Genomic DNA, 16,365 nt, shown 5'->3' on the forward strand with positions numbered 1-16,365 from the left:
GCACAGCCAGTCCTTTTCTCACTGGATCGTGTCCATTCGATGAAGAATAACAGCTATTTAGTACCAGCGACTCCCCAATGGTCGCCCTTGTACTTTTTGCTGTCGCGAACGCGGGGCTGTGTTCTGCGATCCATCCAAGCGGAAAAGAAGAGCGAAACGGATCCGTACAGGCGTTAACAGAGCCGTCTTTGTCTCGGTTGATCTCTGCTCTTCAGCTGGGAGCTCGCCAATTAACTATCGAACCGAAGTGGTTGGCGGCTTTTGCGACTTCTAACGAGCCAACGTGTCGCGAAATTGGCGTCTGCGTTTTTACCAGTGATACTCGACCTCTGTTTGATCGATCGAAGGAAGCATCCTGGTCTAGACGATCATTTTTGCGAATTAACCGATACGGATGTTATTGCACTTTGTTTGATTTCAGTGGCCTCGTGATATCCTCGTGATATCCATGATTCATAGATTATTGTTCGCGCAACAGAGTGTTCGTTTGATCGAGTAGCAAGCGCGGAATTAATACTGTATCGCGACGCTGATGGGATGAATTTACCAACAATTTCTATTGGTAGGTGAGAGGTTAATTCGTGAGAGGAGGATTAGCCCCGGTACACAGAGACTGCGATATTACACGAGAAATTTCCATGCGGAATTTCCTCGACGACACGCAGAAAGGAACAGCAACCCAGAGCTCAGAGTGCGCGCGTGTTCCTGAGAGCGTTCCTAAGCGCAAAGGCACGTTCCCGTACTCGCAGCGCGTTCCGGCTTCCTCCATTTTCCAAGCTGGTTAAGCTACATACGTGTTTGCGTGCGATGCACCAACGCAGCTGCGACAAGGAGATAGTCAGCATTAGCAGCCTGCGAGCGGGCGATTATTAATTGACAGGTATTTTGCCACAATTTGTGCATCACGGTTCATACTTATTTGGCTGACAATGAGTCTCTTCTTTCCGGTGCTGCAGGAACATTTGGAAATTTGTAAAACAATGAATTAAAATTACCAGACCTAAAATTTGATTTTTACCAATTAAAAATTGCATGCTGGCACATGAATGATCGATCTTTTGTACATCATACTTGCGAACCCCAAAAAATATCTACACCATATACATTGTACACTAATTAGAGCAAAGGAATTTTAACATTTACAGAATTTAAGAAAATAACAAAATTACGAATCAATTAAAATTCGTAAAATAATGAAATAAAATTTTAATAAAAGTAGCACTCTCGCAATTCAATTCCTGCCGTTATTAAACACTTACCTGAAGTCGAACGAATTGGAACTCTCGTTTCGAACCCAATTTCGAATCCCAGAAAAAAATGCCGTCCTGATCGAAACAGGCGAAGCTTCTGATCAGCTCTCAAAAATTCCGAGTGATCAAAAAAATGCCTGAATATCGGTCCGCCGTACAAAACGACATGAGTTTTCCGCAAACACTGCTCGATTACGAGGATGGCTCGTTACGATCGAGCCCTTCATCGTATGACAGATGGTCTGTCATCGACTCGATTCGCATCGATTCAATTTCCACGAATTATCGCAAAAGCGACCTTACGAAAAAAGCTCTCCTGTTTCGATTGGAAATTCATCGTCCGACGAATGTCACCTTTCGAAACGCGCTCTGAGAATTTCCATCATCGGGCGGCAAATATTATTTTGCTCCGCGAAGAAAGTGCGATTCGTTTAAAATTTTCAAAGCAGCGAAGGGAGGCGAAGAAGCATCGGGAACTAGAGAGAATAATTTGTAACGAGTTGACAAGAGCCTCCTTTGCAGAGAACGTGAATGTAGGGAAGAGCTACACGAAATTACGTTCTTTAAAAATATGGAGCTCCGTGGAACATTATGTAAACATTCGCACAGTGCCATGAATACCGAGCGCATAAACGGGTCAAGAGTTTCGAACGGGTTCAAAGGACAAAGGAAGAAGTACTCTATTCTGACGCTAACAAAAATCGATAGCCAGAATCTTAACAAACAGTTGAAAAAAGAATTGGAGTGTCCTCGAAGGAATCTCGCTTCTTCTTAACCCGAGGTATGTAGTTAACGTCAATTAACAATCTAATTATGATTGCGTTCCTTTCGTAAAGCATTTATCGATATAAACGGTCTTTTCGCGAGCACCAAATGACACTCAGCACACATGAATGGCCAAAAATAATTGGAATTGCTCCTGGAAGATTTCGAGGAAGCACAAGGATTATTATACGGGTTGAGTAATTAGTTCGTTTTTTCGGAGTGTATATATTTCTGGCTCTCTGGACGAATTACAAACGAAATACAAACTTTCTAATGCTTTACTTCTAAAACTTAATAGACTTAGGGGTGATTTGTACGCAACCAATTATCGTGTTTTGTTCGGTTTTAATAGTTCTATAAAATGGTTCTTTCATTTTTTGATGTTACGATGAAAGTATCACTATGAAATGTATTCTGCAATTGTAAGTATTTTCTAGGAGCGAAAATATATGAAACTAAGGTATTGAAATTGTTTATAAAAAACCTTTGATTCTCCGAACATCATTTTCTGTAATATGTATTAAATAACCGAGGAGAAATACTGACTTGTTCAAAGAGACCATTTCTGATGAATTTTATGACAGGAGTGCAATGGAAGCGAACAACTTTGAACGATAGGGTCGACGTACATCGCGGCGACACTTTGTAACATATTGAAGCCGGGTCGGTCGATAAGCCATCGGCGAAAAGAGACTTCGAGTGCACTTACACCACTTTAAAAATCTTGCTGGCAAGATCTGGAACGAAATATTGTTTTATCCCATGGTGTTCGGAGCCAAACAGTCGTTTTTGACCCTCGGACACTCGAAATCGCTACCAATGTTCGATGTCCCGTCAGAAACGATAACGTTGCGCATCGCTAAGGCAACATGACGAAAATGGGCGTTTCTGTATTTTCAGAGCCACCGTTTCTATCTCTTGTCTTCCTATATTATTGTTCCCTGTATGATACTTTGAAATGTACAACTCTGTGACTTTTGTTCATCGCGATATTATTTATAAAATATTCTTTGAATTTCCATATTTCGAAGTTGTATGATCATTTGAAATGAACGATTTCCAATTGTTACTCGTATGCATTCTTTACTTCTAAAACTACATTCTCGATGAATAACTGCGAGTTTATTGACTACTCTGTATAACATCCTCCTTAGTAGAAGCGTTTTCCTTTGACAGTGATTAAGTATCACTAATACGATATACGGTGAATTAATTGCATACTCGACCATAATTCTGTTTGATAACAAGAATGTTCCTCGTATAAACAATGCAGGTATAGTTTCGTGAGCTGTTCGTTAGCTTGATTATGGAGGAATTAAACGATTTAGTATTCGAATGGCATGGATGTCTGATATTATCACGAAACGGAGTATCACGGCGAGAAAGAGCCAAAGAATGAATACAATGAATGTATAATTTCGCGTTAATAACGCGGAAGATTGATTTATGCGTCGCTTATTTATCACGCATAGTCGAAAGGCGGGGTATCACTTTAAGAAACGGTGTCAGTGCAGAGTGGTTCCGGTAACTCGCGTGATGGATCGTTCAATAGAGTGTATTAAAGCGACCGTAGTTCTCGTTTGTCTCTGTTTTTCTATTTCATAAAATTAAAGGCCTTGAGAGAGTAGACCTTCGAAAATGTTTGGATTACAATTTTTAAGCTGTTTTGATAATAATTTAGAAAAATATTGCTTCATATTGTAGACATTGAATTATTTTCTATTTTTAAAATCAATCGATACAATATTTTGGAAGCTATTGCTATGAAAATTACTTTATTTGAAACGAAGAAGAATGTGGCCATTTGTGCTATTTTCGTGTTCTCCAAGTAACTGGACTCGAGTTACAAACATCGATCCCTATCTTCGGTAAGCAGACAGAGATTAAGCGTGTAGCAATTAGGTGGGGCAACGAGCGCCATCGAAGAGCGTAAGAAAGTCAGAGTGATATGCTTTCGAGTGCTTTTTCGTGTACAAGCTGTGTCTTCTCGTGAAACGTGTCGCCTTGTAAGAAATGAACCGTCGCTCTCATTACGAACGAAAGCTTCCATCGAGACTCCGAGCTAAAAGTCTTTTCTATTAGAGCTCACAGTGATTTCAATATTTTTCTACAGATTCACATCAGTTTATGTTCATAGTAATTAATTATACGTGACAAATTTATGCATAGTTATTTCAGTGGATTTTTTCAATAAACTTCTTTAAATTTTTTCAGAATCGTAACCACATACTTAACTGGTTAATAAATCAAAAAGATCAACAATAACATTGATATTAACGTGAGTGTCTTATGGGACTGTAGAATTATTAAAATTCTACATCAAAGGAGGATTATAGGGACTGATCTACACACACACAGTGGCCCCTAATTGATGAGACCAGGTCAATCGATATTATTTAGTATGTAATTACTAATTCTATCACCAGTGGTATCATTATACAGGCATTAATTACAATGGGATACAATGCCATCGAGTGGACTGGGAACTATCTCGAATTGATTGTCATAAATCCCAATTGATTCCAAGGTAGCTAATGTAGCATGTTTAATTAGGGTATTAACATTAGTGAACATAAATTTATGTCTCATCCATCTCCTGGCCAAGTTAACCATTTTATACATACCGAATCATGTCTCCTGTCATTTTTAATACCCTTCTTTAAACATGTCGCGTTTATTGGTAATAATTAATTGACGCAATTAGCGTAACGATACCCGTAGGCACGGGCCCTTGATATGGTGCGTCAATTGCGCAAACAAAAATAACTTGGCTCGTTTCCACGCAGTGCACGTTGAACCTCGTGCCACTCAAAATCGTCGAAAATAGTGATCTAAAATAGAAGCCTGGCCACGTGCTGCGAAACAAGTTCGCGGGCAAGGTATACACGGTGTGACGCTTTAAACGAATCGAACTACTCTGGCCCGTGGACTATTGGCTGACGCCGTACCTGGAATGCGAAGTAACAATACTCGAGGGCGAACGTGACTGCTTGCAGCCGGTTAATCGAGTTTCCAAATGTCTTTCCCGATGTCAGCGCGAATCTCATGCACTTGAGATGTACTACGAGTGACACGTACAGGATTGAAACGAAGGAAGAAGAAATCGTTGCTTGGTACAACGGTTTTTTTTTCTTTTGGATTTTTTGCAGTTTGAACTTTACGATGAAGAAATTGAATAAATGCCATGGATTTCGATTTCAATTAAATTAAACGAAAGTACGTTTTCTAATTTTCTAAAAGTTAGATCAAATGAATATTAATATTGGTATTTGATGGTGTACCGTGTTTGTGCAAAAAAAAAGTAATAGATAAACATACGTAATAATAAAAATCATTAAATATATATATATAAAAATATCTATACAAATTATTAAATGTATAAATATTTACTGTCTACAAATTATATTTCACGATGAAGCGATTAGAATTTCATTTAATTTCGCCCATTTCTAGTTGCACCGATGCATCGTACTTATAATACGTAGATAACATTGAAGTTTTATCTGTCATAGGACAATCCTCGTACAGACTTCTAGTACCCTAAACAAGATTTTCTAAATACAACTATCTAATTATTGTTCCTAAAAGAATTATCTCGATATTCGTCGCGTTCACGCTATGATTCACGTGTTAGCTGATACCTCGCGACCCAAATTATGCAAATTGCAACATTGCAAACACGGGTAGTTGCGAAATTTACTTTACTAACGTCAAACGAACCGAGCCACGGCAATGTTTGTTTAATGTCCACAGAAGGGAACAAAAACACAATGAAAAATCGCGCAAGGTACGTTGAGTTTTCAATCACGTTTAATGCGATAAAAATTCGTGGTTATTTAAGTAATTCAATCTTGGAGGAAATAATGAAATCAGACCATACACTTATCGCGAGTGTTCATCGGTGGGTTTCGATATAAACAATAAGAAAGTGGCATGAAAAAATGGAATACATACAAATGAAATGAATTGACAAAATAATTTATATATTCAGTTCGATAGCTGTAAGCACTTTAAAAGTACATTTACAAAATAATCATTTATTTCCAGTCTATGAAGTCTAACAATTGTTACTGTATCGATGGAGTCAGCGAACAGACTCACTAAAAATAAAAACCATTTCAAATCGAAACTCTCTACTACAAGAAGCTTCGTCGAAGTCGTTCCACCTGACTCTGCCTTTTCCTCCTCGTGGCTCACCGTAGACATTAGATACAACGTCGTTGGAAAAGCACTTGTTAAAAATTATTACCGTGGATCGACTCTAAGCCGCTTTAACGTTACTTCTTCCGTTTCTTTATTCGATTTTACTCGAAGCTCCGCCCTTTGCTAACAATTGCCAGTCTCGTTATCTCCGCACGAAGGACTCCAGGCATACGTTTCACACGGGAACAAAACGGGGGTGCCCTCTGGTATCTTCTTTACGCCAGCCGATGCAAAGAGAGGACACGCGCGCATCCTGCCGCGAGTTCCGCCCTAATAAATGCTGGCTCTAATTAAGATTTCGCCGATTAAACTTTCAGGCAACTCGGAATCGGGAACTTGGTTTCTTTCGACGTTAAACTTGCCCCATTTATTCCGGCCGAGTTACGTCGACTACCCGCCCTTGCGTATTTACCCTGATTTTACGAATGCTTCCAGCGGTTTGCTCTCGTCCAATCGATTCCCCAAAGCTGACTTCCGCAAACACAATTATTTGCGGATCAAATTTTCAAACTTGTCCCGTTATTTCACCGCGGTAAGTATTTTATAGTACCCATGAGCGATGCGCGATCAATTCTTTACAGGGAGAAATCACGAGCAACAACGGTACATTGTTTGATTACTTGTGTGGGCCGTTTTGGGAAGTATACTTCAAATAATACGAGTATATAGAAATAAAGTGACGTAAATTCACGTCAGAGGCCGCGAATGTGAATATTTTATTTAGTCAAATTAAGTAATTAATTAGAGTCCATATAGTATATTTCTTACCAACAATTTCAGTTGTCATGAAATCCTGTTTTCCTGTTTTTGCAGAAAAGCAAACAACTGTATCTCTTCGTTTGTTTCGAATAACTTACAGCCAACCAGGTGGCAAGTATTTAAATCATAAATGCCAAATATCAAGTGAATATTATCAAACAAAGCGTTGAGCGTAGATTGTCCAAGTAGAACAATAAATAACGATTCCCTGGCTGGGGGCAAATTCCTGAACAATTTATACATTCTCTCTATGCAAATCGTGAATGATTCGGCAGCGAAGTGCGGGGGCGAGAGCACGGATTTAAAGTGCCACACCAACGACGCGAGTTTCGCAAACAAGCCGCTTTATCAGCGAGCCCGTACGAAATTATGACGAGCCTTTATTCGAACAACAAACGACGCATTATATGTCCTCGCGAATTTTCCAGCGAGCTGATCTCGCGAATAATGCACGACTGCGAGCATAATTCTATCGCCCGTCGCCGAAAATTCGGGTCCGGGAGTAGCGCTTCGAATTTCGACAAAAGAAGGTTGCGGAGAAAGACGCCGTTGGGATCAACGAGGAGACAGACATGTCTTTCATCGCATCTAGGTCAGGGTCTTCCAAAGGTATTTAGACAAATATATATTTGCTATTCTGTGCTCAATTTGTTTTGTACCGTATATAAAAAGAAAGCAAGAAGGGATGAGGTAATGTTACGTTTTACAACAAGATTGATTTCCGACTGGGCGATTATGTAAATGATATTTAAATTAAATTGTTTCAGGAAACATTTTCTAAGACAAGCTTAAATTCTAATTACGCATCTAGCATCAAATTAAAAATTCCTAGAGAACCCCTTAGGAGAAAGCCCACATGGTCCTAAATGTAAATATACAGTGTGCTCTGAAAGTTCGAATAAATTTCTTTGGAAAAAAGACGAGCAATGATATTAAAAAGAGGTAGAGGAGAGAGATAGGCGCGGCACGCGTGCAGATAAACGCACCTGTTAAATTGGGGCGTCGCTCGTCAGCCAACAGAAGAATATATCCCATCCATTATGCGACTGTCGCGGCGGTAACAGCAACTGCGACGTCGCCTCTTGCAGTTAATCCCGTCGTCTAACGAGCCGAAAGTTGTCCGCGTGTTGTGTAGCGATTAAATCCGCGCGAGGCGAGATGGAACAGTGGAAAAAGAGAGGAATCGATGCGGAACGAAAGAATGAAAACCGTGACAAAGGACCGGGGACGAAAGGGGTGAATGAAAAAAATTAGGTGACATAGGTGCCGGAGAAAAAAGAAGACAAGGGACGTGGGAAAAGCGGATGAAAAAGGGTGAGAAATTGGGAAAAGCGAAGAGACCGAGTCGAGAAGTGTAACGCTCGGATTTTTGTGAAACGTCATACGTGGAGAGAAATCCAAAGGATATTTCATTTTAAGACATTGCGAAGACTATGTATATAGATAGAAATCTTATTCCAGATGATAATATAAATAAAAAAAAATATTAACAAGAAATTATTTTGCATCAAGTGACCAGTGAAACTATCGATCCTGAAAACAGTTTCATTTTGTTGAATTGTTTCTGCACACTGCAATAGTAATAATTTATCTTTCTTAAATTACTCATTGGCGATGAAAATGGGGTTGGCATTTGTAGTTCGCTAAAATTCACTCGGAGTGCAGCATTCTTTGTTCGTAAGAAATAGAAAAGTAAGGCAAACCGAGGCGGACGAATAAGTAAGAGCAAAGTGCGCAAAAGTGAGAGGAAGAGTGTAATGAAGGAAGCGGGAGCAATGTGGGGGAGGAGATAACGAAGAAAACACATGAATTCGCAAAATAGAAAGTGCACTAAGGAAAGAAAGAAAGAAAAATGAAACGAGGACCGAGGAAGAGAGAGTTAAAGGAAGAGTGAAAAAAAGTCGCGACGAAAAATGCTAGAGATGGTAGATAAATCCGCAAAATAGAAAATGTCTGATTGATAAAGAGAGGTAGATAAATTCGCACAGCAGAAACTGCACGAAAGAAGATGGATAAGGCTGGCGAAACTGGAAGTTAAAAGAAAATGATCGATCAGAATCTCGGACAAGATGGAGAGATTAATATGGCGAAAAAAGAATTAGACTGTACTAGCGCTTCATAAATTTTGACACTATACTTTGTCGTAATTGGTGATTCGTTATAATTGTCTAGTAAGTTCAGTTTTTCTGTTATCCTTTATTTACGGATGTGTCTTAGTCTCTGGTAATAACATAAAAACTGGCCCTTGGTACCAACGGAAACGCGATACCAAGCGCTAATTAAATGTCCAAACTTCGATTTTTTTGTTCGCGCCGTTTAGCGATAAATTAAAATGAAAAAGACAAGTACAAAATCGATGCTTTCGCAGTTCACGGGAATTTTCAAGTTCCCTTAATTCGTCGTTTAATTTAGCGCCACGCCTCGACGCGGCAACCTAAAAGCAACAAAATTTGACAGAATGGAGAACAGGCTTTGAAAAAAAAAAGGAGGAGAAATATTTCTCATCGGAGCAAATCCGGTCAATGCGATCTTGTCGGTATCGGTTATTAATTAATTCCAGCTCGTAATTTCAGGTCACAAAAGCTGTCCGTGCGCGCGAGGCGAACTTGCAGCCGGATCGCCATCCCACCTCTCTGTTCTTTTTTCAATACCGTCAATATCAGTTTCCAATTCGAAAAGCAGATCCCTGAGCGCCTGTCGCTGTGTATTTAAGTTGGGTACGTGTGCTCGCATGGTCAACAGGCCTTCGACGGTAGGCGCCGTATTGTATCAGTGAACGCTAAAATTTCAAGCACATAAATCACGAATTTCAGGTCAACGAATCGTTGGTCACGTTTCGCTGATCCAAAAATTTTCAATTATGCGATTTATTTGAAATAACTTGGAGAGCATTAAGAAAATTGGAGTAGACACCTTGTCTCACCTATTTTAATTTTTTTTTTTGTGATTACTATGCGCTTTTTTTATTCATGAAAAATATATTAATAGTGTAGTCTACATAAAGGAGGCAACGAAAGTCGACAAACATTTGTCGTGTCTCATGGTAAAGCGAGTGGAACGAGACTATACCTAGTGGGACAAGTAGGATAAGATTGTACCTCGTCAGACAGACAGATATGGAATGTGGTAAGTGTTTAGTATTTAAATTGCGGGTGACCGAAAATGTTGGGTTCTTTATTATGCCGACTACCTAGGTGTAAAACACTCAAAAAGTAATTCTTCCATAGAAATAAAAATTAAATTAGGGGTAGAAATACGTAGTAGAAAATCCAATGAATATTCCAGCAGCGTATTCAATTAAGGATGATCCCGAGCGGAAACCAGCGGTGTTTTCCACACGGTCGGTCACATTGGCCGACAACTTACGATCATCGACATAAATGTAACGCTGGACGTGAACCGTTTTCGGGGAGAGAAAAGTGCAGCGAGTCGAGGGAAAGTCCACGGCTAACGATCGACGCAAATTTCAATCGGCAATAACCAGCGAACGTCGTTTCGATAACGACACTACGATGGAATAAACTGGAGGTGTCGTCCGGCGATAATGGAATTCCCATTTAAATCCGCGAAACAAGCCGAACGTGGTAACAAAGAATTCAATTATAGCGTAAACAAATTTTTGCCGTTCATTATGGCGGCTTATCGCGCGACGCTCGATTTTCCTGAGCGTCAAAACATTCTCGTGATTTTCCAATTCGGTGGGTAACGCAGCTACGGGGGTCGAAGAGGAGGCGGGGGACGCCGAACGAAGTTTAAAGTGACGCATTTGAATTTTAAATGGACGCCGAATGAACCGACAAGTTTTTCCCACCGGAACTCGCGGAAATCTGTATTCAAAATTGCCACGAATCGTGCAATCCCGATGTCGTTGTCCCGTTTCCACTACGCGATGGGAGTTTCTTCGTGAAACGTTTCATCTTTCAGTCTCGTAAATTGGAGGAGGTTGTCTTCACTTTCGACGTATTTTTTTTTTTACATTGTGATATTTCGAGCAAATAAATAGTATGCATTTTTACAGATTATTATACTTTGGGCAGTGGATAAATGTTCCTTTGAAACGTATTTGAGTTTAAATTGTAGTGTCATGCGAATAGAATATATTATTAATTAATTATTGGATGTATGTAGTTCTGATAAATTTAGATTAATGCAATTATTCTTCAGTAGTTACTACCTGTATCTCAACTTTTGGAGTACAAAAATATTTGGCACTGTAGATATAATATTGTGAGAAGCATGTGATATTTTCTTAAGGGTACTTGATACTATGAATTATTCAATGACAAGGAGTTAATTAACTTGGGCACGTTGACAGATAGCTACAAAAAACTTGTTTTGTTATTGGTGCATTTACATAGTTAATTCCCTGTTTTCATAAATCTGGAACATATTTTTGTGTTAAAAATTGGCTCAGAAATGCTTTATTTTTTTCATGTTTCTCGAAATAGTGTTTGTTTAAATGAGCCTTAGGTAGTTACTATGTAAATATATACTTTTGCTAATTTATTTTACAGATACATTTCTCTACTTTACATTGCAATATTAATTTAGATATTTTATTAAGTTTTATTGTGTTGTGGAAATAATACAATTCGCATTTCCTGTAAAATATGAAGGGAATAAAATACGCTCGGTCACATTCGCTAAAATTCGTGGAAAAAGGTATGGATTGCGGTGTAAGCTGTGTTTCCGCCGAACCGTGGTAAAATTTGGTCTACGCTTCGTTGATGACGGATTGGCATTATTCCCGAAATGCCTGAAACGTGAAATAACCAGAAGCCCAGCGTTTACACACAACCAGAAACGCTTCGATTACGTTCTGGTCGACCCAATTTCAGAAAATCAACATAATGGAATTATATTATGGTGTTAAAGACTAATAAGATAGTTATTGAAGAAATCATCCAGAAAGGCTTTGTCGTTCGAAAATGGATGTACACTTTCTATCTAATCCAGTGGGTATCATTTTTACAACAATAAAAAGAACAAGTTCTAGGACAACCATAATTGTTTCCACATTCATAAAACGGGACCCATTCACGAGAAAACGGAGTGGAAGGAGTTCATTCATAACTTTCATCCAATTCATCAAGGACGAGGGGTGCGTCCGTACTTTGAAAAACGAAGAATGGCAAGCCCGATTATTGAACGTGATAATGTACTTGCATAGCTTATTCGTGTCTGATCGAGGTAGCCTGTATTCATTGTATAAATGGTAGTAAAGTTTTCTCCAATGGAAGCAGGGTGCTTCAGACTCGACGAACCGACTGAAAACTTCTGCTAATGCGGAGAATTCTTAAGTTCACCTCCCCCTCCTTTTTCAACCCGCGAGGATGAGATAATCGTGCCAGGCTTGCTTCTCCGCTTGTGTACAATATTGTCTGATTCGAGGATAATTAGAAACGAAACCGACGCCGACGTTCTGAGTAAATTCAGCGTTTCGTTCAGCTCGAAATTTTCATTTTAACGAAGATTATTATGTATATTATGCCAACTGAAAGGGAAATAATCAACAAATATCTACAACTCATAGAAGCCAGAATTGAACCTACATCCGTTTAAATGATAACAGGAGTGGTGTTCGCGAGTAAGAAATAAATTAACAACACCCATTCGCATTGGCCATTGGATATTCTTGATCGCTAGCGCTCACATCACCGAGTAATACGTGAGTTGACGCGCGAATATCCACGAAGCAGTAACTTATTGAAAGTGCTCCATTGAATTGACTCACCCTGTCGTTGATTTTGGCGGTTACACTTTAAAATGTTCAAGCGATTCAAAGAATGTTCGATATCATTACGGATAAAGCACGAATGCAGGAATCGATAAAATATATATTCACACGGTACATTTATTCGACTCGTCGATATTCATTCCTCGTAACTTTCTCGCGCAACGCAAATAAACGAAATATCAACGTCCCCCTTTCTTGTTAAGTTATCGAACCAGATTGCATCGTCGTTAATCTTGACTCGTCTTCGCAATTTAATGTTCCACCGGGTGTAGGATTTACTGGCTTTGTTGTTTCCAATTTCAATGAACAGGAAAGTCAGGTCCTGACACCTTATCGACATTTCCCAACACTTTGCTACGCTGGAATGACACTCGCGACACAGCCGCTTAATTGCAATCGAGAATTGACAAAAATTTCTATAGCTCTGGGAGGCCCAGAGTATTGTTAAGGGAAACGATAGCAACGGTCGATGGGATGAGGGCCGAACGAGTTCCGCCATCGATTGTATACACTTTTCCTACGGTGCACCAACTATGAAAACGAAGATTAAACCTAGAAACAGCAATATACCGTTTCCCGTCGCATGTAAAATATTTGTTTCTCTGATAAAAGCACTCGCAGACTGATCGGTGTGAAAAATATGAAATAAAAAATAGTTTTTCGGATTTGCACGCTTCCATCAACGCTAAACCGCAGAAAATTGTAATTAAAAAAAAAAAAGTTATTAAGCGAAGGAAAAACATGGTTTTTTTTTTTAATTTATACTGGTTTATTAGCCCTTGAAAGTAAAAAAAAAAATTTTGTTCATCAATGGGGATACAAATTAAGGGTCGGAACGTTTATTTGAAATAAACTATGCTGGTTTCGACTACATCCATTCTAACATTTAATTGAAACATTTCAATATAAACGAACTGAAGTTGCGTTGAATATTATATAAATTTTGCAATGTTTTTTTTTAGTAAACTCACGTATTGTATTAAATTTACTAGATTACTATCGATTCCGAATGTTCCATTTCCAAACCTATTAAAATCTCTTTTTTTTACGAACGTACGATAGTAATCCTATAATATCATGTTTCCTACCATACAATATATATTCTAGAAAATGTGATTTTCAATTTTTCAACTCGTCATGTTCCCCGTTCTCTTTTCCATACCAAGTCGTCTGTTCGATGAAACGATCGTAGCGCTGTCTAATAACGCTTAGAGAAACGAAATTACCAAAATGTTGCTAGCAGACAATTTGAACCACATTACCCTGCGCCACAATTTCGTTATCGTTGGGAGTACCGGAGTAGTTCCTAGAGCAAAGGCACAAAGGAGTGAGGGCACAAAGTAAAATAAACTCTACGACGCTTCGCGATCCCCGTCCTTACGTCTCGCTACTCGGGATCGAGATCAAAGATCGCTCGGGAAGCGAGTAATGCCTGTTCCTGCAGTTGGTATGATAATCTACAGACCTGCCTATAAACGCAAACGCAAAGACGATCGACCATTGCGCCGATTAAATTAATGTAATTGTGTTGTAAGACTTGGCTGACATGTATGACCATGACTCGACGTTTCTACTTGTAGCAGTATTTCTAAATATTAATGAAATTTTGGATATCTTTCTACAAATTCTAACTGATTAAAAAACAGTACGATATACAGAAAATAAATAATACCATGAGCGTTTAGAAGCACAACAGCGCAAGTAGAAAAATCGAGTAATGGTCAGGCATGTTAGACAAGTCGTACTCAATTGTGTGCATACTTCATAAATATATTTAAAAATCGATTTTCTTGAAAGTAAAACCTCGCACTAAAAAATTATTCCATATATATTTGACATGTCTTCGTACAAGTAATCATCTGCTTTCCTGTTTACTATCAATTTGAACCCCTATCGTGTACGTTTTTTCTGTTTATACAAATTTGCAGGAAAGTCGACGTAATCGCATATTTCTTAAGCTTTTCAGGCAAAAAGATGTTCCTAGCGTACCTCTGGTTTAGCATACATCGTATCACCTTCGAATTTGAAGTAATTCAATGCCAGACATTCCCATCGTGGCGGCGCAGGGACGTCGTAAACTCTGGTACCGCGTGAAATTTTAGATAAATTTAAATTTCAGATACGAATGGAAAAGCGCGATTGAAATTTCCTACGAGCTCCACAGTGTATGTGCAGATCCCTGTTCGCGAACCACTTAAGGGGGGATAGGAAAAGGATGACGGAAAGATCGTCGAGTTTATTTTACATCGTGTCAGTGTTACCTTTGTACTTCTCTAAGCTCTTATCTCAACGTTTCTTGAAAGGGCCATCTACGGAAATTTTCGAGCACTCTAATTCGATCGAAATGTTTCCCTCTGTTCGAGGACTTTTCATAACTTTCGTTCCTCCTTCGTTGGCTTTCCTTGTCGGTCGGTTTGGATGTATTACGTTCATCAATTTCATGACAATTTGCTGTTTAATAAGTACACCGTTACTGACATAAAAACACTAAAGTAAACAATTTTAAAATAATCTTTTTAAATCGTTTCGATTTTTTAAATTATTTCAGCTGATAAACTCAATGATACCGACCACTAATGAAAGATCTTTTAATCTTATTATTGCTTCCATTATCAATTTACATCCGAATGTAAAATAAAGTGTCCTGTAACAATGTTTAGCAAATAAATTAGCTCCCAACCTATTCGCTTCGTAACTCGTTTACCCAATCAGCGCACGACCCTTCGATTTCAATAAATTCCTACCAATTCCCTTATGCTTTACCGAATACATAGCTCTTGTATCTCTGTTCTAGTGGAACGGAGTCAACGATCCAACCCTCTTTGACTGCGCCAACTGTGGCTCGAGTAAAAATCAAAGATCGGAAGGCTGAGCACCTGGTGCTTCGCATCTTCGACGTTCCAGCATCGAAACTCCATTCTGGCATTCCCCTGTTCCCTATTCTCTGCCTCTTCGATCTCGTAACGCTCTTTTTAGCGGTACAGAAATAACCTGCTCGCTGTAGCGTGCGCGAAACTCACGTTTCTCGGGTGTCGACGCTTCGTCTTACCGCGACCGTGACACGAGAGGTTGGCTTCAAAGGGTCCTTGGACGCAACGATCGGTGGAAAAAATGCGCTCTGATAACTAATACCTTATCGATACTGTCGATACCAGTTGACAAAGTACCGACCTATATCGAACTGTTGTGATAGTCACGCGAAGACCTCGATGCTCATCGATTATACCCAGGCGTGCTTTATTTGAAATGGAAAGAAGAAGGAACTGTTTGAATTTATTTTTAATAATGTTATAGAAAAATAATCTAAATATCAATTTAAAATTAAAACTCAAATGGTTATAATTTTATTCTCCTTTTGTGAATTCAAATGTAATTCAATTTTGTGTACTGTTTTTTTTTTCTAATTCAACATAATTATAATATTAAGTGAAGTTATGAAATTTTTTTCAAGTTACAGGTAGGTTTTTGGATTTACATTATTTTACTTTCTAGTATTCTTGAAACTTACTACATTATGATATTATTGGAAAATTTGATTCCTGGCTATGGCTGAAGTCTAATTGTAGAATACAACATTTTTTACAGAAGAGCTATGACTTTTAATGAAGAATATAAATACGGCATTCCCACAAATAACTCTCATTTCCGACA

At 38.8% G+C, this 16,365-nt stretch overlaps 1 protein-coding gene across 3 annotated transcripts in view; it reads right to left on the reverse strand.

Annotated features, from left to right (window-relative positions):
• LOC128883015 (uncharacterized) overlaps positions 1-16,365 on the reverse strand; it is a 262,323-nt gene that overhangs the window by 129,205 nt on the left and 116,753 nt on the right. The window lies entirely within an intron of this gene.

This window comes from Hylaeus volcanicus, chromosome 1, assembly GCF_026283585.1.
Source record: "Hylaeus volcanicus isolate JK05 chromosome 1, UHH_iyHylVolc1.0_haploid, whole genome shotgun sequence".
In the NCBI taxonomy this organism is placed as follows: Eukaryota; Metazoa; Arthropoda; class Insecta; order Hymenoptera; family Colletidae; genus Hylaeus; species Hylaeus volcanicus.